The 25645-nt window shown below is 41.0% G+C and overlaps 1 protein-coding gene, 1 long non-coding RNA gene, 1 other non-coding gene and 1 pseudogene across 3 annotated transcripts in view; 2 read left to right on the top strand and 2 right to left on the bottom strand.

Moving 5' to 3' along the window:
* The window catches only part of Ly86 (lymphocyte antigen 86), a 70312-nt gene that overhangs the window by 36242 nt on the left and 8425 nt on the right, over positions 1-25645 (bottom strand). The window lies entirely within an intron of this gene.
* LOC125353100 lies at positions 1113-22688 on the top strand. The gene is made up of 3 exons (XR_007211264.1): positions 1113-1334; positions 4384-4389; positions 22677-22688. It is a non-coding gene; the product is annotated as an uncharacterized LOC125353100 (long non-coding RNA).
* LOC125354053 lies at positions 21654-21760 on the bottom strand. The gene has a single exon (XR_007211437.1). It is a non-coding gene; the product is annotated as a U6 spliceosomal RNA (small nuclear RNA).
* On the top strand, positions 21881-22469 carry LOC125353098 (annotated as a pseudogene).

Below are 25645 nucleotides of genomic sequence, written 5' to 3' on the forward strand. Positions count from 1 at the left end.
AACATGTAGAAATACCACTTAAAAAGATGTGTGTTATTTTACAGACAAGTTCTCTGCTTTTTAATTCCCTTGCCCTTCCCCCCCCCCCCCCCCCCCCCCGCCAACATCCACCTATCAGGGGGAATCATGCACCTTTGTTCTCTGTGTTCTAGGCTTGTCTCACTCAACATTATTTTTTCAAGATCTGTCCATTTCCCTGCGAATGCCATTATTTTATCATTTCTGATTGTCATGTAGAATTCCATTGTGTACAGGTATCACATTTTTGGGATCCATCCATCTGTAGTGGGACATCTGGCTTGTTTCCATATCTTGGCTATTGTGAATTGTGCAGTGATAAACATGGAGGTGCAGGTGTCCTTGTGGTATCCTGGATCCTGTTGTTCTGGATAGATGCCTAGGAGTGGTATGGCTGGGTCATAGCATATGTCTATGCTGAGTTTTTTAGGAACTTCTGTACTGTTCTCTGGAGTGGTTGTACTAGTTTACATTCCCACCAGCAGTGCAGAAGGGTTCCTCTTTCTCTACATCCCCTCCAGCATTTGTTGTTACCTGAGTTCAGAGTGTAGGCAATTCTAATTGGGGTGAGGTGGTATCTCAAAGTTGTTTTTATATGCATTTCCTTTACTGCCAGGGATGTTGAACATTTCCTCATATATTTCTTTGCCATTTTTATTTTTTCTTCTGTGAGGTCTCTCTTTAGCTCTCTTGCCCACTTAATAATTGGTTTACTGGGTTTGGAAGGGGTTAGTTTCTTGAGTTCTCTGTAGATGATGGATATTAGGCCTTTGTCTGTTACTTTGCTGGTGAAGATCTTTTCCCATATGGTTGTCTCTCTAGTTTAGTGGATATGTCTTCAGCTGTGCAGAAACTTTTTATTTTGTGAGGCAAGCACTCTACTACTAGGCCATATCCTCAGCCCCTGCAACTTTTTATTTTGTAGTAGTATCATTTGTCAAGTCTCTCCCCTATCTGTTGTGTCCCTGGGACTCTATTCAGAAAGTTCCTGCCTATGTCCACAAGTTATAGTGTCCCTTCAGTAGTTTCAGGGTTTCAGGTCTGATGTTGAGGTCACTAATCTATTTTGAGTTGATCTTGGTGCATGGTGATAGGCTAGGGTCCACTTTGAGTTTTCTGCATGTGGCTGCCCAGTTTTCCCAGCATCAATAGTTGAAGAGGCTCTGTTTTTTTCCATTGTATGTCTTTGGCTCCTTTGTCAAATATCAGCTGACTGCAAGTGTGCAGATTTATTTCTGGCTCTTCTACCCTATTCCATTGATCTTCAGGTCTGTTTTTGTGCCAGTACTAGGCTGTTTTTGTTATGATGGCTTGAAGTCTGGAATTGTGATGCCTCCTGCGCTACTTCTTTTGGCTAGAATTACTTTGGCTATTCTAGGTCTTTTATATGAATTTATATGAATTTGTATGAATTTTATATGAATTTTTGGGTTGTTTTCTCTATTTCAGTGAAGAATGTAGCTGGGACTTTTATGGGGACTGAATTGAATTTGTATAACATTTTTGGCAGTATGTCCATTTTCACTATATTGATTCTGCCTACCCATGAGCATGGGAGGTCTTTCCATTTCCTGGTGTCCTCTTTGATTTCTCTTTTTAGGTTTTAATAGCTTTCACTTAATAGATCTTTTACATCTTTGGTTAGGTTAATCCCTAGGTATTTTATTCTTCGTTTGAGCTGGTATTTTCTATGCTTATTTTGGTTAAATATCATAAACATTTGAATCTCCATTCTGATCTCTTCAATGACCCACTCATGATTCAACAATGTGTTGTTCAGTCTCCATGAGTTACAGGCTTTTCTATTGATTTTTGGTATTGAGCTCTAATTTTATTCCATTGTAGTCTGAAAGAATGCAGGGCATAGTTTCAACAGTTCTGTATTTGCACAGATTTGCTTTTTGCCCTAAGAGGTGATCTATTTTCAAGAATCATCCATGTGCTACTGAGAAGAATGTATATTTTTATGTTGCTCAATGGAATATTTATAGACATTGCTTAAGCCTAGTTGATCTATGCAATTGTGTTTCTGAGGTTACTCTGTTGAGTCTTTGCCATGTTGATCTATCCAGAGGCAAGAGCGGTGTGTTAAAGTCACCAATGTTCACTATGTTTAGATATATGTGTATTTTTAGTGTCAGTAGTGTTTGTTTGATGTAATTAGGAGCTCTGACATTTGTTGTACAGATGTTTAGGATGGTTATATCTTCCTGTAGGAGAGATCCCTTTTATTACTATGTAATAACCTTTTTTGTCTCTTATCATTGATTTTAATTTGAAGTATATTTTATCTGATATTAGGATTGCAACTCCAGCCTGTTTTGGGGGGCTATTAGCTTGATAGATTATATTCTAGCCTTTCACCTTCAGAATATGTTTGCTTTTGTGGGCAAGATGTGTCTCTTGAAGACAGCAGAAGATTTATCTTGCTTTTTGATCCACTTGTCAGTCTATGTCATTTAATGGAGAGTTAAGTCCATTAATATTGAGAGTTAGGATTGAGAGGTGTTTGTTAGTTCCAGCCATTTTTCTATCTTTCTAGGGGCTGTGCTTTGTTAATTCTTGTTATAATCACCTGGTTTTCTATTTAGGGGCAGTTTCTCTGCCATATATTGTTCTTGTTGGTTTTCAATGTGCAGAACGTCTTTGAGAATTTTATGTAATGCTGGTTTGGTGGAGGCATCATAGTGTTTCAATTTTTCCTTGCTGTGGAAGGTTTTTATTTGTCCCTAAGCTATGAATGAGAGCTTAGCTTGGTGCATTAGTCTTGGTTGGTAGTTATTGGACTTTAGGGCTTGGCATACCTCATTCCAGGCTCTCTTTCCTTTCATGGTCTCTGCTGAGCAGTTTGTAGTTCTGATTCATTTTCCTTTATAGTTTATTTTTGTCTTCTCTTTGGTAGCTTTAAGGCTCCTTTCCTTGGCCTCTATTCATCCTGTATGGACTATAATGTGTCAGCGGTAGGTCCTGTCCTGTTCTGGTCTGGTCTCTTTGGGGTCCTAAATACTTAATATCTGGATGGGCCTATCTTTTTGGCTATTTGGAAGTTCTCTGCTAGGATTCTTTTAAATATATCTCCTATTCTATTACTTTCTTTCTCTTGACCCTCTTCAATACCTATTAGCCATAAATTAGGCTTTCTGATTGTATCTTGCAGCTCCCAGAGTTCCATCATGTTTCTTCATTTTGTTTTGAATGTCTTTGTATACTTTCTCTATAATGTCTAAGCTATCTTGTATTCCAGAGATTCAATCTTCCCTGTTGTCCAGTATTTTTTTTAAATCTCCTTTCCTTCTAGTTGGTCATTTGACCTCTCTACTGAAGTTTTCTTTTAGATCTTGTATGGACTTCTTTACTTCCTTGATTTAGCTTTCTCTCAAATCCTTTAATTGAGTGGCTGTACTTTCATTGGACTCCTTTTCCTCCTATTGTAATTCATTCAGCTTTCTGTTTGTGTATTCCATGAATTCCTCTATTAATCTTTGGTTAGCTTCATCATTCTCATGTGTAGCCATATGCAGGCTTTCAATCTTTTTTTAAATCATGTTTGCCAGTAGGATTTGTAGAGCATTTTGAGGACTATTCTATAGGGTTTTCATTAACTGCTCTTTTTCCTATTTTTTTTTGAGTTGGAGTTGAGGTTCCCTGGCTTGACATTTTTGTGAACATTTGGAAATGAAAGCAAATCCGGGGCTGGGAATATGGCCTAGTGGCAAGAGTGCTTGTCTAGTATACATGAAGCCCTGGGTTCGATTCTTCAGCACCACATATATAGAAAATGCCAGAAGTGGCACTGGGGCTCAAGTGGCAGAGTGCTAGGGACAGTGCTCAGGCCCTGAGTCCAAACCCCAGGACTGGAAAAGGAAATGAAAGCAAATCCAATAGCATACCAGAACACAATTTTAAGAATGGACCAAACCAGCCCAGTACTCTCTAGTTGCACAGACTTTATAGGTTCACAGTCATTTTATATCCTTTTATGGATATAAAAACAGATCCAATACTACCACAAAAGAATTTTAAGACGAAATCCAACCCCAAGCCCTGTACTTGCACAGACATTAGAGGTTCAAAATCATAGGTAGTTATTCCCCTATCTATTTCTGCTTTTCTATGTAAGGGAGGGGGGATTATGATCTAGGAGTTGGGATTATATATAGTTGTAACCAGTGAAAAAATCTGTGATTTGGTTTATATCAGTCTGGACTGAAAGGATAACTCCATGAACCACTTTGACACAATCAAAATGAATACAGATACAGTCTAGCTCAACAACCAACTAGGGATCAATGGACTAAGAAAATCAAAGGGGGACCAGAGGACCAGAAATTAAGAGGTATAGGAAAGGTAGGAGGAGAAAATAAGAGTAGAGTAATATAGTAGGAAAAGAAGGAAGATAGTTAAGACCTAAATTCAGAGAAAGGAAAAAGGAAAAAATAAAATAATAATAATAAGAGAATAAAAAATAAAGAAGGAACTGAAAAATGTAAAAACATTATCTAAGTATAAAGAAAATCACTAAAATTAAAGGTACTACGATTGAGACATAGAGAATTGAGTAACTTAAGTCTGAATTAAGTATGCACACAATGCAAGAGCAGGCCTAATAAACACTGTCATCTAAGTATCTAAGGATGAACAGAACCACAATGAAGTAGAGAAAAAAAATGAAAAAAATTAGAAAAATTATAATTAGAAAATGAATTCTTTCAGTTTATTTGGCAGACCTGTGCCTCCCCTGTGTCTGCTATCCAGTCTCTTGAGGGATCCTCTGATTTTGGTGGTCAGTTTTCCTGTGGATTACTTACTTGGTTTCTTAAATCAATGTGTTTGAGCAGGCAGAAAGTTCTGCCTTACAGATATGGGATCTTTGTAACCTTCCTCCTTGACTAGTTTAGTGAGAAGGTGATCTGCTCTGCATGTCATGGAGGCTGCAAGTGGCTGTTTTCTGTAGCTTGGAGTCGCTTCCAGGGAGTTTGAATGTGGGAGTTTGTTGTGGCCCGTCTGGAAACAATGGCTTTCCCCAGAGGATCTAGCTACTGGGACATTCTTTTGGCCAGCCTGGAGCTGCTCTTGGCATTTACAGCCTTTCCAGATTTTCTTTTTAAAACTCATGCAGCTAGCTAGGCTGCAGTTCTGCAGAGGAGTGCCGCCTCTGCCTGTGTTTACCTGAAGAAGGAAGCTTCCCTGCCTTGGGATGAGTTTCCCCACCTCCATTGGACAACCTTCCCCTGGGTGGAACTGACTTCCACTGCTCAGATTCATTTGCCTTGTTGAAAAACGGCTCTGCTGTTGCTGCTTCTCAGGGTCGAGTTATCTGCTAGCTGTTCTGGCAGGGTCTGTGCCAGTATCAAAGATGGCGTTCCTCTCTGGTGGGGGGGGGGGAAGGGCTACCTTCCAAATGCTGTTCTATGAGCAAGAATGAGGTTGGCTTTTGGGAGGTACTCACACTTTTCCTTTGTTTTTCGGACTGTCCATAATCTGCATATGTCTGTGGCCCACAGGATGAATGTTTCCCATCTTAGTCATCTAGTTCATGCTGGAGGTGAGTTATTACCTGTGCACTCTGTACCTAGAGCCTTGTCCCAGTTTTGGCTGCTGCTGGTGGCAGCCACTGTTGCTGATGCCGCCGCTGTTGCCAACATGTGCTCAAATCTGTCTTCTTAAGCAGGCTGCCTAAATATTTACTCTCTGGTCCAAATGGCTCATTTGGTGTGACTATCTGTGGACTTTTTGCTGGGACACTAAAACTGGTTTCTTGGCAAGAGCTCAGTTAGACCCCAGTTGTACCTCTGACATCTTTCCTCCAATCCCACCCATTTGATCTTTCCTAAGCACTTCACGCAGTTTGAGGACTTCTCTCAGATCAGAAAAGAGGGATTAAGGATGATAGAGATCATGGTTTTTACTACATATTTGACACTCAATACTGAAAAAAGTAGCCAGCATGGTGGCCCATGCCTGTAATTCTAGCCAGTCAGGAAACTGAGACTGGGAAAATTGCAGTTTTAGGACAGTCCAGGAAAACTCCAACTCAACCAATAAAAGTTAGGTATACTAATGCACACCTATCACTCCAGCTATGTAGGAATTATAAATAGGAGCATCTCTGTACAGACCAGTTTGAAATTTGAGACCCTACTAAAAAATAACTAAAGAAAGTCATCCCAGACAGGAAAGTCTGTGAGACCCTTATCTCCAATTAACCACCCCAAATCCACAAGTGCAGCTGTAACTATTGTATGCATGTGAATATTTTAAAGTATAGAAAGAATAAATGAAATAGAAGAAAAGGAAATAAAGCATTCCTTTGCTACTAGAAAGAACATCATTGTTAGCAAGCAGTGGGCTGTCTTTCTAAGGATATGCATATACAAACAGGAAGACAGATTGCTTAAAATGTCCTGAGGGGCAGTGGTGTACTTTTTTTTAGCAGTTATTATGAGTCCACATGTGAGAGTGATACTTTTTGAGCATACACATGTCTTTTGAAGCTCTAGAAAAAGTATCATCATTTCCTCTCCATCCTCCATCTCCCCCTCATGGACTCTGTGCTTCCTTATGTTTCCACTCCAGAACCTAGCAGGCTCTGTGTTACATTTGTTTGTCTGTATATCTCAGCCTTTCCTCCACTGATGTTGCAAAGGCAGGCTCCCAGCACCAGAGGCATCACGTGTTAAGATCACACTAAGAGTGCTAGGTACTCATGGCTCATGCTTGTAATCCTAGCTACTCAGGAGGCTGAGATCTGAGGATCATGGTTCAAAGCTAGTCTGGGCAGGGAAGTCTGTGTGACTCTTATCTTCAATTAATTACCAGAAAACTGGAAGTGGTGCTGTGGCTCACTGTGGTAGAGCACTAGCCTTGAGCAAAAGAGTTCAGGGCCAGCATACAAGCCATGAGTTCAAGCCCCACAACCAGCCCCCCAAAAAAAGAAAAGAAAAGAAAAAGATTACACTAAAATCCCAAGTCATTGTTTGCAAAATGAGTATGGAAGTATATTTGGAGTGAGTTCAGTTGGAACCTTGAAGCAAAGTTTCTCAGCCTCTTCATTACTTCCTTGCTGTAGATAATCTTTCCTTGTGGGACCATCTTGTAGGTTTTTCTGTTTAGTAGCATTCCTAGGTCTACCTACTAGGTAGTAGTCTGCCCTCTTTCTTTCCTTCCAGTGTGGCAGAATATTTCCAGGCAGTGCCAAAGTCTCCCCACTGGAGCTGGGGGAGAGAGAGCAAACTCCCTACTAGTGGAAAAGTATTGTGTTTAAGAATTACTTTCTCAATTACCATGCTTTACCTGTGCAAATGCCTCAGGATCACCCACAAAAGTAAGAGGCAATGGGTTACATTTTGAAGGCAGTTTCTCTCATATGGTTTAAAAGGTGGTTGGAAAATCCTGAACTTTTGCCTTAAGTAACTCCCCCCCCCCCCCCCCCCCCACGTATTGGAGTTAGAACGCAGGGCCTTGGGCTTGCTAGGAAGGAGCCATATCTCTAGTCCCTTTTGCTGTAGTTATTTTTCAGATAGAATCTCATGTTTTTGTCCAGGCCTGGCCTCAGACCTTGAGCCTTCTAACTATAACTCCCACATAGCTAGGATCATGAGTGTGTGCTACCATGCCTGCCTTTGATGAGATGGAGTCTCCCTCACTTGTTGTCAGGGCTGGCTTTGGACTTCGATACTTCTGATCTGAGCAAGCTGGCATTATGGGTGTGAATCACCACTCCTGGTCTCAAGTATCTTCTAATACACATAAATCAGACCATCTGATCCTGAATCTTCTAAAAAAAAAAAAAAACTTGAAAGTTTAATGAGACGTGGTGCTCCTGGGCTGCCAGGGCAGAGATAAATGTTTCCTCCAGCTACTTCATTACAGAGCTGCCAATGAGCTACAGAGAAAGTAAATGTTCCTCATCATGAAATATGTGATCTGTTCTTTTTAAATCTTTCTTTTCTGATCTCTGTATTAGTCCTTCTTTCTGTATGTTCTGTCAATATCATGGCTTCAGCTCAGTGGAGAGCAGTATTGCAGTGAGTGAACCCAGAATGCCCCAAATTATGCCAGTTGCCCCCATTCCCAGAGCTTCCTTCCTGGAAGGAAGGTATTCAGGAGGACTCCAAGATAGCTAAGTGCCAGTCTTGCTGTGGGTAGGAGTGAGGTGGTAAAAGCAGCCAGCAACACCAGCCTTATGTGCAGAGTGCAGCCACAACCAAATCCTGCCTGTGTAGGTTTTCCTGCACATTCGTGGAGTAAAGCTGCAGAAATAAGCTGGGCTTACAGCAGAACCTCAATGAATCCCAGCCCCAGAGCCTTTCCACACCTTATTAGTGTACTCTAGTCTTGGGCTGTGGTCTAGGGGCGGACACAGCTGCGTCGGTAATTTCTAGATACTGTGGGTGTGGGAGCTGGCAATAGGGAGAAAACAGCTCTGAAAATGCAATTCCTGGACACACAGTTCCTCTGCAGAGAATGCTGAGAGTGAGCAGGAAGGCAGGTGCACCCTGCTGGGATGCTGCACGATTTGTTCTCAGGGAGATTTACTGTGTTTCTGTACCAAGTACCAACCTCTGAGTTGCTGCTGAAGTGGTTGGTGGCGTAGACAAACTGCTGAATTTCATGAAGTTAGTCCTCATTGTTATGTTTTGGAGCTCTGTGGAGTTTTTTCTTGCTAGGGTTATAGTTTGAAATAATTATAGATAGACTCAGGGAAGTTTCATTGTAAAAGCTTCCAAATAGAAAAGTGACCAAACCAGAATATGGGCACTGCTACCATTCACATTTGACCAGTGTCATAAGTATGTGTATGTGTGTGTGTGCATGTGCACACAAGCATGTGTGCACATGTGTGCACAAGTACAATGTGCATTTCTGTTTTTCCAAAGCTATCATTTGGATTTCAAAAAGGCCAGAAATAAGCCTACCTTCTATAGCCAATGAAATTCTCAAAGCAAAGTTACTGTGAAATTAGCTGACATTCCTCCAACTTTACTACCACTTTCATGTCTATAGCCAGCTTCAAGCTTCCATGCTAATTCAAAGGTAGCCTTCCCCTCTCTCCTCCCCTTTCTCTTCTCTCCTCAATCCGCCCTCTTATTCCCTCTGCCCTCCACTTCCTCTTCTCCACACACCCCTTTCCAGCACTTAGCCTAGAATACAAACGTCTCTCTAACAGTTGCAAACTATCACAGCTTCCCATGACTCACCTGACTTTCAGAGCTTTTATTGCTTCCCTATGCTATTAGCATAAAGCACCCTGACTCAGGAGAAGGTCAATATCAAGAAAATGTGTGTGCTTGGCTAGTTCCCAGCAAGTGTCTTGTGAAAGGCTCCTGCCTTTGCACTTTCACAATTGGTTCAACCACAGCTCTCCAGGATGCCCTCTAGTTTCTCACCTGTCCTTCCTCTAGCCTTCTCAGCCATCCTCTACATCATAGCTCTACCTTGTCTATCAATGCAGAAGACACTATGGCTCCATTGCCCTCCCCTTAGAGTCCTCCAGAGGTAAGCTATGAGAGAATAGGAACCATGTTTTATTTATTTGTGTTCAAATAACTACTATCTACTCTTGTGGGCCTGCTCAATAATGTTGACTGGTTGGATAAATAGATGGAATGGTGGGCAAGTTAGGTAACATGATGAGAGCAGGAGATGTGAGGACATTGAACTTTTATTTACAGCTTTGACTTTTATGGGTGCCAGCAATTACGTGGGAAGCCTGGGTGTGGGGCTAGTTATATCCATCTCATTTGCACACTGAGCAATGCTCTCTGCAAACTGCTAGGAAAATCACTTTGCTATGAAAATTATCAGGTATTTACTTTGGGGCTTAGGATGGACTTTCTGAGAGTGGTTACAAAGTTGGTAATCAGAGGTGAAATACTAGCAGATACTCATTTTTGAGAATTTTAAATAAAATAACCAACAGGCATAGCTTTTAACTTTTTCCTTTTGACTGGCTGTCTACCAGTTCTGCAAGCTCATACTCTGTGTGATCTAGATCTAACGGGGCATTGAACCACCACTTTGCCTTCTTACATGGCTATGTTTGGACTGGTGTGTTTCAATTATTCTTTTGTATGAATTCAAAGGTCATTAAAAACCTAAAAGAAGATGGTGCATATGGCTTTGGAAATTCATTACCATCATACTTGTTACTAGCACAACACTATATGAACTTCCATCTTTTCTGTTCTTGAGTCTACTATATTTCTTCACCTCATCCTTCCACTTCCTTCTTGCCATTGTTAGAAAAAAAACAATAACTTAGAATGTGGCAAGTGTATTCTAGTTATGTTTTCTATTATTTCCTTATCTCTTTTTTTCTACCTGTCAAATCTCTTCTCTATAGAGCAGCACAACAAAGCCCAATAAACATCATTTCAAATAATAGCAGCTTTGCTCCTAATCAACTTTCTTCTGCCAGAGTTACTAGGAGTTGACTGGTACACTTAAAGTTGTGTACATTATACAGTCTTGTGTTTCCATCTGAGATATATAGATGCTTAAACATAGTTCTTGATATCAAATGCAATAAAAACAGAATTAAAACTGTCATAACAGAATAGCCACTGTTAGTGAAATAAGAGATTAAGAACTCTAGTGCCTTGCAAGCTCTCTGGTAATGTGGTAAATAGATTTTTTTTTGGCTGGTGGGGTGGGTAAGGTCAGTTAAGGAGAGAAAAGTATTTCAGGGACTTTCCTGCCTGGGGTTGGTTTCTAACCAAGATCTTCAGATCTCAGCCACCTGAATAGAATTGTAGGCCTCAGCCACCTGAATAGAATTATAGGCCTATAATTCTATAGGTGTGAGTCACCTGATCCTAGCCCCCCCCCCCCCCGTGTCAGTTCTAGGGCTTGAACTCAGGGCCTGAGAACTGTCTTTGAGCTTTTCTTGCTCAAGGCTAGTATTCTACAACTTGAGCCACAGCACTTCTAGCTTTTTGGTGATTAATTAAAGATAAAAATCTCACACACAGGCTTTTCTGTCCCAGCTGGCTTTGAACCTTGATTTTCACATCTCAGCTTGCTGAGTAGCTAGGATTACAGGTGTGAGCCACTGACACCTGGCTAGATGTGTTTTTGAGTGTGAAAGAATGCTTAGGTTGCAGAATTGAAAACTCCAAGTCCTTCACTTGTTTCCAACTGTGAAATAAATGGAATTCATTAACTCATTAATTCTGCCTTTATGTTGACTGATTAGGACAGGAATCTGTACGGCTTACTCTGGCCTCTCAGTCTAGTCCTCTAGAGCAAACTAAGTCTGGCTTCTTTCAGCATGAGAGGTTTGGACCATGATACAATAATTTCTTATCTGAAATTTCACTTTGTATGGTTTTCAATACCCATGCTCAGCTGAAGTCCAAAAACATTGGAAACTACTCAAAATGTACAAAACCTTCATTTCACATTCATGCCATTTTGCATGCTGGGAGAAAAACCTCAAGCAATCTAAAAATATGGGTGATCTCTTTGTGCAAAGTATGTGCACCATATATACTTCCCACCTATTATTCAGCAGCTGCCCGGGTTAGCAAACCTATTGTCACAATATCATAGTGCTGTGTGCAAGTCAGCCTTATTTGACTTAACAATGGTCCTAAAGTGAGGCAGTACCAGGCCTCACTTCTTGCATTCTTAGTATGAATCAAGCGGTCTGTAACTTTGATCTACTTGTAAACTCACAATGCTTTGGAAAGAAAAGCAATGATTTGTTGTTTGTAAACAGTCTGATCAACCAAAACAATATTGTCCCTAAGCACAAGATTGGTAATGCTATCATTTTGGATATACCAAAATGATGCTGTAAAGTGTTTCCTTCAAGTGAAAAGATAAAACCTGTTCATTTAATACAGAAAACAGGGCTTGCTGAGATCTATGCTAAGAGTAAAATGTTATTGGGCCCAGCAAGCTCTATGGTTTCAGACAACCATGGAGGTGTGAGAACCTGTTTCCTGACAAGAGGGGACTACTATAAATAGGGTTGCATTGAACTTGACTCTGTAGTTAGAGATGATATTTCTCACCAGTTCTTAAACATGGCTGTGTATCGAGCCTTATGAGAAGTACGATAAAATCCCCATGCCCGAGTTCCACTTCAGGTGCTCTGACTTAAGATGTTGGGTATAGCCTCAGCATAGAGAATTTTCAACATCTCCAAGTGATTCTGTTATGCACCTTATTTGGAAATACTGTTAAAAGCTATACAGATTTTTCTGTTAATTTCCCAGGTGTGTGATCTTATGGGTGAGCCCCTGGACCCACAACACATCAATCAGTCCAGTCTCAAAATTTAACCCTTCTGTAGATTTCATAGTAAATCTATTTACAAGTCACTTCCAACTTTCATAAAGTTTATGCTGTAGTAAGCTTCAAAAGGGGTACCCCTTCGGGCCCCCAACCAATTGATTACTTGTTCCTGGATTACTTGTTCCTCCCTTTTCTCATCTTTGTAATGTAAAGCCTATCTCTTGAGAAAAAGCGCATGTTCCATTGTCTCAATGCTGAAGAGTTAGAACCAGACCCACCCCTCCTGGAGCCTGAGCAAATGGCTCCGTGACTCCACCAGAATTCTCTCAGCAAAGGCAAAGCTCTGCTTAGGTGCAATTCATTCAACTCCTCCAAGGAGCTTTGTTTCCCCTGAGCATCAGCTCCCTGAACAAACATGATCATGGCATGAAAAGATTTGAGATCAGGTCTAAGGATAAAGAAGACAGAAGTAAAAGAATGAATGAGAATTGATTGGTGGAGGTTGGTGAAAAATAAAACACCTTTGAAAAAAGCCCAATGTGGAGAATGTTGGAGAACTGCAGAATTTTGGCAGATGTTAGGAGACATAGGGCTGGGGAAGCCAAGACCACAGACTCCTGAACCCTGCAGGGCCCACAAGAACATGCTTGTTTGTGGAGCATGCTGTGGGTGTTGCTTGCTTGAACATTAAGAGTAGAGGTCCCAGAATCACCCCCAGCAGGACTGTGGGAAGGTAATTGAGTTTGTTTTTGCTTAGTATCAGGAAAGCTGCCATGACCATTCATATACAGCTTTTGTAGGAATGATATTTTCATTTTTCTGGAATAAATGCCACGGGTAGGGTTGCTGTTAAAAAGTAATTCCCCACTGCCCTCCAATGTGGCTGTGCATGCACTGATGTCTCCTGCTAGCAATGAAGGAAGGATCCAGTAGTCAGGGAATATTGCTGGAGAAGCTAGTTGCTGAGGGAAAAATTCATTATCTTGGAATCCAAGTTAGGGTCAATAACTTACACACCCACTTAGCCCTAATGGATTTGACAAGCCTTCCTTGTGACATAATTGGTATCAAAGAAGCTAAGTTGTGCTGTAGGGGCGGGGACAGCATGGTGGCTTGGCACAACTGGTGTCTTTGTGTAGCTACCTTCCTTTATTTCATGGCTGCACTGAGGACCCCCGAGGTCATTGACTACTCTCTGAAGCCTAAAGAAAAAGTGTTCCCTTATGAACACTTAAGATGATGCTAAGTGAAATGAACTCCACGTTATGGAAACAAGTGTTATATCATTGTTGTAATTATTTTCAACATGCCATGTGAAACTGTACCCTTTTTTATTCCCTTCCTGTGGTTTCACCCCCGCTATCACTGTATCTGATCTTAGTACCCTGGATACTGCATGTACGCGTATTAGAACTAGGGAAGGGAAAGGGAATATCAAAATTGAGAGACAAAGGATAAAAAGACAAATGATTCCAAAAGCAATACTTACAAAAGCATTTGGTGTAAACCAACTGTACAACTCATGGGGGGGGGGAGGAGGGAGGTAACAAGTTGGATAAGAAATGTACTCACTGCCTTACATATGAAACTGTAACCCCTCTGTAATTCACTTTGACAATAAAGGGGAAAAATCTGAGGAGAGAGAGAGAGAGAGAGAGAGAGAGAGAGAGAGAGAGAGAGAGAGTTAATTGTTGAGATTTGTTTCCCAAATGCTCTCTAGTATGAGATCTGTGTTACTTGTTTTCCTGTTTTTCATCCTATTCTTCCAATGCTTGGTAATGAATTGTCCACTGCTGTGGACCAGTAGGAGTTAAAAAAAAATCAATTCACACATTTCCTAAGAAGCAATTCTGTCAACAGAGGTGCTTTTCCATGCACCTCCATTTCCACATTAGTGCATCTCAGCAGGTGTGAATGTGGCTGCCTCTCATTTAAAAGTCAACAGGCTCTGAAGTCAAGAAACATCAGAGACTCAGTTTTCCCCAGGGGAACCACAGGCCTCCTACAGACAGCACAGAGCTCTCCAGAGAGGGCAGAGGATTCTCAATGGGAATGTCTGCCAGAATGACTTGGAGTGAAACCAGAGAAATAAAATTCCTCCCTCCCAAAGCCAGTTCACCATTATTTCTTGCTATTGTGCCTCACTGGGTAGGAGCCTAAGTAAGTTTATTGGATTCCCAGTTCAGCAAGAGAGCTAGCTCTCTCTGCCAAGAGGAGGAGATATTTCCATGGGAAACTCCACACTCCTTGGTTGCAGTTATCACTGATGTGACATAGAAAATTTGGGAGTAAGATCCCATGGGTATGAACAATATGGGATTATGAGCTCTGGCAAGTCAATGTTGGAGGAGCAAAGCAGCAACTGCTGTAGGTCTGCAAAATAAATTCTTAACCAAGGTGCTGGGAATATGGCCTAGTGGTAGAGTGCTTGCCTCACATACATGAAGCCCTGGGTTCAATTCCTCATCACCACATAAACAGAAAAGGCCAGAAGTGCTGCTGTGGCTCAAAAGGTAGAGTGCTAGCCTTGAGCAAAAAGAAGCCAGAGACAGTGCTCAGCCCTGAGTTCAAGACCCAGGACTGGCCAGAAAAAATTCTTAACCAAGGAAATAACTTGCTTCTCTTTCTCCCAAATCAAGATGTCCTCATGATCTTCTTTTCTTTATTAGAGGACAAAAATATGATTTTGCTGAAAAAAGATTTGGAGAGAATCACATCAGAAGGTATGATCAAAATGCATTGTATTCATAAACTGCCTTGTTAAATGGCAATTCTTTTACAGCTACTTAAAGATAATAAAAAGTAAGACATGGTCATGAAAAAAAGGTAGGGAAAAAATAGGGTGGGAAAGTTAGACGCTCGTGGCTTAAGTCTGTAATCACTCCTACTCAGGAGGCTGAGACCTGAGGATTCTTGCTTGAAGATAGCCCCAGCAGACAATTATCTCCAATTTACCAGCCACAAACCAAAAGTGGTGATGTAGTTAAAGTGGTTGAGTGGATGAGTCTTAAGCAGGAATGTGAGGCCTTGAGTTTAACACATACACGCACACATACACACACACACACACACACACACAGAGTTAGAAACTGGAATTGGGATGAACACATAAGAAGAGTGCACCTACAGACAGCCTCTGGACCTTGTTCTACCTCCTCCTGTGAGAGTGGGGCAAAATAGTTGTGCCTCCCCCCTTTCTCTCTCTCTCTTTTTGCCTTGTCCCTGGCTTCCTTTTACTCAAGGCTAGCACTCTACCACCTGAGCCACAGCGCCACTTCTGGCTTTTTCTATATATGTGGTGCTAAGGAATCAAACCCAGGGCTTCATGTATGTGAGGCAAGCACTCTACCAGTAGGCCATATTCCCAGCCCATTCTCTTGCTACTGTTTTCCAGCACTATGAAGATCTACTGCTCCTGGCAGGGAGCCCCTGCAATCAAGTGATGAGCACTGGGCTTCCCGCTCCTTCTTGTGCATATTACTTTTAAAACCTCAGGGATTATTTTTTTTGTTTAGTTGATATTTGCTAGCAAGCTGATCAAATAAACAAAGAGCCACTGGCAATTTCCTCCTTGGGTGTATTTTGAGAACATAAATTACCCATGAACTTCATATTAATGTATAGTCAAACTGAAGCCAAGTGTGAGGTGGAAAGCTATTGTTTTCTCTGGCAAAAATGGTCTTTGTGCCTATTCCCCACTCTATTAGAAGTGTACACAGCTCAGTGTCAGTCAGATTAGAATTCAAACTGGAGTCTTGAGGTTTTTTGCTCTTCCCTTATTGAGTATCCACCATCCACTGATCCAGACCCGCTGCAGACAGACCAGGGGAGGGTGGTGGTGGCGGAGGAAGTACCCTCCTTTCATCTCAAGGTGGAATTCGGTAGACTATAGCAAGCTTTTCTGCATGGAGATAACAAACCAGAAGTATCAAGATTTCAGACTCTGGGTGCCCAAGTAACTTGTCCTATTTTCATCAAGTTCCTCCTGTCATGGTCATTTGTTTACGATAAGTTGTAAGAGACCTTACAAAGGCTCATAGGAGGCCCAAGTCTTTACTCTAAATAGATTTTTTTTGCTTCCAACACTGTGAATAGTAATAAAAAAAACCAACAACAGCAGTTTCTATTAATCTATAGTTTTACTTTGCAGTCTTCACAGCAGCCCTGAAATATTAAGTGAAAAATTCCAGAAGTAAACAGTTCATAAATTTTAAATTACACGATGTTCTGAAGGGCATGATGCAATTTGTTGTTCTCTTCCTCATTAGAGAGGTAAAAAATGGTTTTGCTAAGAGAAATAACTACAAAAGCAATACTTGCAAAACTGTTTGGTGTAAGTGAACTGAACACCTGGGGGGGGGGAGGGAAAGGGGGGGAGGGAGGGGGGCATGAGGGACAAGGCAACAAACAGTACAAGAAATGTATCCAATGCCCAACGTATGATACTGTAACCTCTCTGTACATCAGTTTGATAATAAAAATTTGAGAAAAAAATGGTTTTGCTGAAAATATGCAAAGCATCACATTGAAAGGTAAGAAGTGGACATGAAAAATAAGGTGGGAAAAGCAGGATGCTATGGTGCTAACTACTCAGAAGGCTGAGATCTGACCTCTCCCTCCCACTTGGGGCCTGACTCTTCCCCTTGCCTGTTAGTCACTCAGTAACAATTCCAGTTATTGGAAAGACTCCTGAAGTTATAGGGCTTATGGTCACATAACTGTTGCTTTACTACATAATGCCCTCCAAATGCAAGAGTATCATTGCTAGCAATTGTATTACAGTGCATTGTTATAATTACTTTAGTGTTCATCTTTATGGTGACTATTTATAAATTAAACTTATCATAGGCACACATGTAAGGACAAAACATAGTATATATAGGATGTAGTACTGTTTACAGTTTCAGGTATCCACTGGGGTCCTGGGACATAACTTCCATGAATGATAACAGGAGAAAATTATGTTATTTCCATGTGAAGTCTCTTATGGCTTTATAATTGTTGGTCCTCCTCAAAATATAACTAAGCCTCATAGATTCTTTGTTTATGCAAGAGTCTAATTCTACAGAGTCTTGTTTTTTTGTTTTTTGGTTTTTTTTTTTTTGTTTTGTTTTTTTGTCAGTCTTAGGGCTTAGACTCAGGGCCTGAGCACTCTCCCTGGCTTCTTTTTGCTCAAGGCTAGCACTCTGCCACTTGAGCCACACCACCACTTCTGGCTTTTTCTGTTTATGTGATGCTGAGGAATCAAATCCAGGGCTTCATGTATGTGAGGCAAGCACTCTACCACTAGGCCACATTCCCAGCCCCTCTACAGAGTCTTGAGTTAGAAGGGATGTGGTAAAATCATCTCAAGAGAAGAATTTCCTGGTAAGAATTCTTTGTACTTTGGAGATATGGGTGTGAGGAGAGAGACTGATCTTAGTTTATGTGATATCTGTGGCCCACATTGGGCGAGTTTTCGTGGTGCTTTTGTGCCAGCTTGGGACACTCCCGCTGTTTGGTTCTGCTGCTGGTGAGCTTTGTGACTGAGGCTCCTCTTCTGAACAGGGCAGAACTTGCATGGATGCCCTGAGGCTCAGCCTGGCAGAACAGCTTCCATTTCTACAAGAAGCACCATAGTCTGCCTTGTGGTTGGGATTGGCATGATGCTGCCTGCTCCTGCAGCATGCCAGGCTTCAGGGGAAATTAGCCAGCATAGGATAGTTTCCCCCCAACACAGATGTTACATCAGTGGCCAAAAAACAGACTGTCCAAACCTATGACTCTGCTTCTCAAGACATTACACCAACATGTAAGAGCTGCTTTAGACTCCTCACCCTGGAGTAGCTCATGTTTCCCTCCCCTCACAGACCAGTGAGCATATGACTGAGCAGACCAACCTCCGCTACATCTATGTTGCCACAAAATGATGAACAGACAGGATTGCATGATCTGTAAAGCCCATCTGGGGAACAGGGAGAGCGAGCTGGGATGGAGCACTCAGTGCCTAATCCTATTTGATTGGAGTCAGAGGCATAGACAATACCAGAAATTGCTGGGATAGAAGGAAAGGCAGTCTGCTGTTTTGAGTTTTTGGAGACCTCACCTCTGTGGCTGTTTCTCTAGGAATTACTTAGCAGTCATAGCTGGTGCTAACAGAGCTGGGAAGGAAATTGGGTCACATCCTAAGTGCTAAATGTGCACAAAACCTCATTCTTAGTTATTTGGAAATTCAGAATGCTGTTAGCCATATGGACAGACCAGAAAGAACTGTGTGTTTTTCTCTGTCTTTGAAAGGAAGTAGGAATGAAGACAAAGAGTTATAAAATGGGATAAGGAGTCCTGGGGGGAAAAAATAGAAGAGGAGAACTGATCATCTCAAGTGGTTCCATATTAAAAAAAAAATCAGCCGAAAGCCAGACCAACACCCAGCACCAGTAATGGCACAGAATATCCAAGCAGATAGCTCAGTGCTAAGCTCTAAGACAACTAGTTGCACTGTGCAGACCACATCCATTCCTTCTTTTCAACCCTCCTTCTGATGATGTGTTGAGCTGAGCAGCTATATTCCCAAGGTAGTTGGTAGATCCAAGTACAACAATGGCAGGACAATGAGTTACAAGACAATGACCCTGAAATGAGAGAGCACAGCATTTGAAGAGAAAGCACCGGAGTAGAGAGACTGTTATGAAAAGAAAAGGCCTTTTCATAAGGTCTCCAGAGAGCTCAACTGGAAACCATCTACAAGTTCAGAATCAATTGGGTGGTAACTCAGAGTCTGCTGACCGCTGATGACCTGACAATATTTCTCATTTTAACTTTTTTCTAAGAAGTAGAGAAAGGTTTACTATCTGAAACACATAAGAAAAACATAAGAGTATGTGAAAGGTAATGCCCTTCTGAAGAGGATGGACATTTTATTCAGCTGTATTGGTTTATACAGGAAAATGCTTCAGGGGCAGGCACATTTCTGCCATGCTCAGTTTAAGTTCAAAAAGTAAAATGATGGACATATTGTTGTGCATGTTTAGGTCAAGGGCACATGTTTGAAAGGTTAAAATGGTGGATAGGAACACTTCTTTTCATGCTCAGGTATCATAAAAATTGCATATAGGATAGAGGTTCCTCAATTAAACTAAAAATAGAATGATACAGGATCCAATGATGTCCAAATTGGGTATATATCCCAATAAGTGTTTGTCTGAATACAACAGAGAAACTTCTACTCTTATTTCTTGTAGTACTACTCACAAAAGTCAAGCTATAAAGCCAAATGCCCTACAACTGATAAATGGGTAAAGAAAATATGGTATATTTTTACACAATGGAGTACTATTGAACTATAAACAAGAATTAAATGATGACGTTTGCTGGAAATCGATGTACTTAGAAATTACCATATTAAGTGAAGTGAACCAGGTTCAGGAGAACAAAGGAAGCAAGTTTTTTTCCTCATATGTGGAATTTAATTTTAAATATACATTCCTTCCCCACCTCCATGTATAATGTAACTGTACCTGTGAGATTGTTTGGAGACCCCAGGGAAGAAAGCAGAGGAAATAAAATGACAGAGGGTGAATAATATTGAAAGACATTGTGTTTCTGTATGAAAATGGCATAAGGAAACGAATCAAAAGCTACTGAATAATACAGGAGTAAGGAGAATGTGGAAAGAGATCTTAATAAAGAACAACATATATGTGTATGAAATACCACAAAGAATGCTCTTTATACAATTAATATACAAATAATATACAAAACTGAACAACAAGGCATTTGTACACAGTGAGAGTAAAGGAGAATACTCGTAGGAGAGGAACAAAGGTGCAATGGTTATGTGCATCTGATCATATAAAATAACATTTATGAAGTGAACTCCAGGAAATTGAAATAAGAGGTTTATTTCTTTCTTGCTGTTTTTGTCTTTCTTTCTGTTTGTCCTGTTTGTTAGTTTCTATATCTTTGGGAATATAGGGGAGACACAGAAATGGCAGGGCAAAGGGTGAGCAAATGAGGAATGGTACTCACTGAACACCATGTTGAAAATGAACTATACAACATATGAGTGGGGATGGGAGGGAAACACATGGAGAGTGTGAGGGAAGCAGTGACATTGTCCAAAAAGAGATGTACTCTTACTTGACTTATATAACTGTTAACCCCTCTGTACATCACCTTTATAATAACAAAAAGTTAAAAAATAACTGAATGCTAATGGGTAGAAACACCTCAAATCATGCTAAGAAAATATTTTATCTGTGACACTTAGGAATATCAATAGACACTCAGGGAAATGTTGAAATATATATTACTACAACTACAACCTCAGGAAAATATAGGAGATATAGGTAAGAGTAGGCATCAAGCTGGTGCAGTGACATGTCAGTAATCCCAGCTACTCAGGAGGCTGCAGTAGGAAGACCACAAGTTTGAGGCCACCCTGGGAAACATCAAGAGTGCCTCCATCTCAAGAAAAAAAAGGAATAAGTAAGGATACAAAGATGACAAAGAAAATTTAAACCTGTAGAACCAATATTTTGAAACAAGCTTAAGAATGATAAGAACAAGTAGATGATTTTGTGATCATTTGTGTGCACTTGGTACTGAAGTTTTTTTTTTTTTAGTTTAAATTTTATTGTAAAAGTAATGGACAATGGGTCAGGTAATGAGTACAGGTAATAAGTCAGGTAATGAGTACATTTCTTCTTCTTTTTTTCCTTATTTATGGTCACAGTGATGTACAGAGAGGTTATAGTTTCATACGTTAGGCCTTGGGTTCATTTCTTGTACTGTTTGTTACCTCCTCCCCAATTCCCCCTCCCCTCTCCCCTTTGCCCTCCTCCCCCATGAGTTGTTCAGTTGGTTTACACCAAATGGTTTTGCAAGTATTGCTTTTGGAGTCGTTTGTCTTTTTATCCTTTGTCTCTCGATTTTGACATTCCCTTTCACTTCCCTAGTTCTAATACCAGTATATACAGTATCCAGTGTACTCAGATGAGATACAGTGATAGTGCTGGTACAACCACAGGAAGGGGATACAAGAGGATCATAAACAATAGAAGCTACAGTTTCCCATGGCATATTGAAAGTAATTACAACAGTGATATAACAGTCATTTCCATAACATGGAGTTCATTTCACTTAGCATCATCTTATGTGTTCATAAGGGCATAGCTATTAGGCTCTTGTGATCCTCTGCTGTGACTAGCCAAAATCTGTGCTAATTATTCCCTATGAGGGAGATCATAGAGTCCATGTTTCTTTGGGTCTGGCTCACTTCACTTAGTATAATTTTTTTTCCAAGTCCTTCCATTTCCTTACGAATAGGGCAATGTCATTCTTTCTAATAGAGGCATAAAATTCCATTGTGTATATGTAACACATTTTCCTGATCCATTTGTCTACTGAGGGGCAAAAATATGGAACACTTCATGAGTTTGCGTGTCATCCTTGTGCAGGGGCCATGCTAATCTTCTCTGTATCGTTCCAATTTTAGAATATGTGCTGCCGAAGTGAGCACGGGCACTGGGGTTTTTTAAAGCAATTAACAAAAATTTGCTGATTTCAATTAGATGCTTAAGGCAATTCTATTAATAAATTTGTGGACATTATGTGCATGTCTACAAAAAAGTTAAATTAGCTCTTCCTGTAAGCGGCCTGAGGTGACCTGTGAAAATGGTTTGCTACTCTCTAGACCCAGAAAACCCCACAAAATCATGCAAGTCACAAGGTTTGAATCTTTGTGTTCACTTTAAGAACACCAGAGAAACAGCCCAGGCCATCAAGGGTATGCATATCCGAAAAGCTACCAAATACCTGAAAGATGTCACTTTAAAGAAGCAATGTGTGCCCTTCAGGTATTACAATGGTGGAGTTGGCAGGTGTCCCCAGGACAAACAGTGAGGCTGGACACAGGGTCGGTGGCTCAAAAAGAGTGCTGAATTTCTGCTGCACATGCTTAAGAATGCAGAGAGTAATGCTAAACTGAAGGGTTTAGATGTAGACTCCCTGGTCATTGAACACATCCAGGTGAACAAAGCACCCAAGATGCGCCGCCGAACTTACAGAGCCCATGGTAGGATTAACCCATACATGAGCTCCCCTGCCACACTGAGATGCTCCTCACTGAAAAGGAGCAGATTATTCCTAAATCAGAAGAGGAAGTTGCACAGAAGATAAAGGTATCCCAGAAGAAAATGAAGAAACAAAAACTTATGGCACAGGAATAAGTTTAGCATAAAATTGCAAATAAATGAATGCTATCATTAAAAAAAAGTTAAATTAACAAATCTTTGATGTAATTGACATGTACGTTGTTTTTTAATTATTTAGGATTATGTTTAAGCACAGAATAAAAAGAAAAAAATGGGTAGTGAAACATACAGAGGCTTGCCTCTTGTGGCTCACACTTGTTCCTCAGGAGGCTGAGATCTGAGGATTGAAGTCTGAAGCCACTGGGGAAGGAAAGTTCATGAGACCTTTATCCCCAATTAACCACCAGAAAACCAGAAGGATCACTGTGACTCAAGTGGTAGAGTGCTGGTCTTGAGTGAAAAAGCTCAGGGACAGTGCTGAGGCCTTGAATTCAAGCCCCATGACTAACATGAAAACAAACAAAAAACCATACAGTTCTTTGAATAGAAAAGCTCTCAGCTGAGTGAAAGGGTCCTAATGTTCAACAGACAAGGGAATTTTGCTTGCTCTATTCTTGCTTTTTCACTGGAGCTGCTGTGGTTTCTGTCTAGTCCAAAAGGGGAGGGAGATGTCAAGTTGCAACCAAGGGGTAGGGGTGGAAGCACTCTGGCAGAGCACACAGTCCCTGTGAATCTTACCACTGTAAATTGTGCTTGCAAAAGGTGAGTATGGATTTGGGATGTGAGGATGCTCTTCTTTATTTCTCTAGCAGTGGAGCCTGGTTTCTGAGCCCTCTGCGGAAGGGGGAGAGGTTAGAACAACTGGCTTGGAATTTCAAGAAAGGACAAACAACACTTCCTGAGGAATTTGGCCACTCAAATGTGGCCACTGCTGCCTTGTATTCTGTGCAATGCACAAGTCACTCACCAGCCTCACATAAATGTGCAAATACTGGCTTCCCCAGTATTCTAGAACAAAGCTACCAGGGACCTGGGATGTTCCCTTGGGCATCCTAGAAAAGGAACAGTGGCAAACTAGGGTGCCTGTATTTCCTGGGCAGATTCCACTCTTTTCTTTCAGTGCAAGCCTTCATCTCATTGTGTGGGCCTTGGGTGAGTACCCTCTGGTCTGCGTCCCTAGACAACTGTGATCCTTACTGGCAACCTCTGCCAGCTGGTTGCTCATTCATCACTGGAGCTTGTGCTTGGCAAATGATGCCAGGAGCCCAGCCACATGAGCTGGAGCTCATTCACCTCCCTTCAACAAGCCTGCTGCTTTGTGGTGTGCTGTCTAGGCTGTACCTTTATAAAACAGACTGATGGGGCAGAAGACAGCCCACCTCTCTTGCTAATTTTTCTTCTGAGACATGAGCAGAGCCAGCTGTCCACAGGGATCTCATCAGAAGGAAGAGTGAACAGCCCTTCAGAAGATATTTCCTGCCGGCACAAGAGGCCCCTTCACACCCACAGCCTCTTGGCTTCCTTCCTTCCTTAGGTCCCCACTCATGAAGCTATTTAGCATCTCCTTTCAAATTGCTTTCATGCCTCCTCTGTGTTTTGTCTGCAAAGGGGTTAACACCAAATGGATCCCCAGAGGAACTAGTGGCATCCTATATGACTTCCTACCATCCCAGGACTCATTTGCTTTCTACGAACATTTTTTTTTTAATCTCCATCTCCTTGTTGACACTTTATTTCTTTATTGTTTTCCTGTCTTTACCAATGATCCAAAATGCCAGCCCTGCTTTGGGCAGCCCGCTGTTCAACTTTGCATGCCCAAAGTTATAATTTTACAACTGCATTTCTGTCTCTCTGGTTGTGTGTCTATTTTTCCTTAATTGTACAGTTTTATAGCCCTGCTAATCTGGGAAAATAAACTCTGAGAGAAATGGCTTTCTGTGTGCAATATTTGGAAGTACTGCTAAATGACTACATGGTTGTGATTTTTTTTTTCAGGCAGTGGGGGTGTTGTTGTCTCTGTATGCTGCATTTACTTCAGAATTATTAGGTTCTGAGGAAAGTAGGTTTAGTTTTTTTCCCAATCCCTTTTCTCCCAGGGCAACTTAAATTTCTTTTTTCTTTTGTGAAACATTCTAGCAATGTTCCTTGCTCTTTTTGCTCTGTAGCTGTCATCTGCAGTTTACCCAAGGCTTTGCTGGAGATGTTGCCAGCATCCTTTTTGTATTCTGAGTGTCTGATTAAATTGTCTTGCTTGACTACCCTGATGGATTCATTATTTGGCTGCAATGTGACTCAATGTAGATTTAGTAATTAAGGAACTTTTGGAGACCAGGTAAATTGCCTGCCCTGTAGCAAACATTAGCAGCTCATGAAGCCTATTTAGGCAGATGTGGGCAAGACTAGTTGCCTTTGAGGACATGAGAATGGGTGTTGACTGTGATTCTGAAGCTAATCAGCCTCCTGATTAACTAGGATTACCAGTTTGAGCCACCACTGCCTAACCTCCTTTTATTTTGTTTATTCTGGTCAGAAGTTGAAAATCTTTTTTTTTTTATCTTCTTTTTTTTTAAGTTTTTATTATAAAACTGATGTACAGAGAGGTTACAGTTTCACACGTTAGGCATTGGATACATTTCTTGTACTGTTTGTTACCTTGTCCCTCATACCCCCTCCCCCCTCCCCCTGTCCCCCCCTGAGGTGTTCAGTTCACTTACACCAAACAGTTTTGCAAGTATTGCTTTTGTTGTTGTTTCTTGTATTTTACCCTTTGTCTCTCAATTTTGGTATTCCCTTTGAATTTCCTAATTCTAATACCAGTACACACTGTTTCCCATACACTCAGATAAGATTACAGAGATAGTGTAGATACAATCACAAGAAGGTGATACACGAACATCATCAATAGTAGAAACTACAGATACACATGGGATGTTGAAAGTAGTTTCAACTCTGATATAACAATCATTTTCATAAAATGGAGTTCATTTCACTTAGCATCATATTATGGGATCATAAGGGTATAGCTATTGGGCTCTTGTGATCCTCTGTTGTGACTTGCCTAAACCTGTGCTAATTATTCCCAATAAGGGAGACCATAGAGTCCATGTTTCTTTGGGTCTGGCTCACTTCACTTAGTATAATTTTTTCCAAGTCCTTCCATTTCCTTACAAATGGGGCAATGTCATTCTTTCTGATAGAGGCATAAAATTCCATTGTGTATACGTACCACATTTTCCTGATCCATTCGTCTACGGCGGGGCATCTGGGTTGGTTCCAGATTCTCGCTATGACAAATTGCGCTGCAATGAACA

This window comes from Perognathus longimembris, chromosome 6, assembly GCF_023159225.1.
Source record: "Perognathus longimembris pacificus isolate PPM17 chromosome 6, ASM2315922v1, whole genome shotgun sequence".
NCBI classification, from domain to species: domain Eukaryota; kingdom Metazoa; phylum Chordata; class Mammalia; order Rodentia; family Heteromyidae; genus Perognathus; species Perognathus longimembris.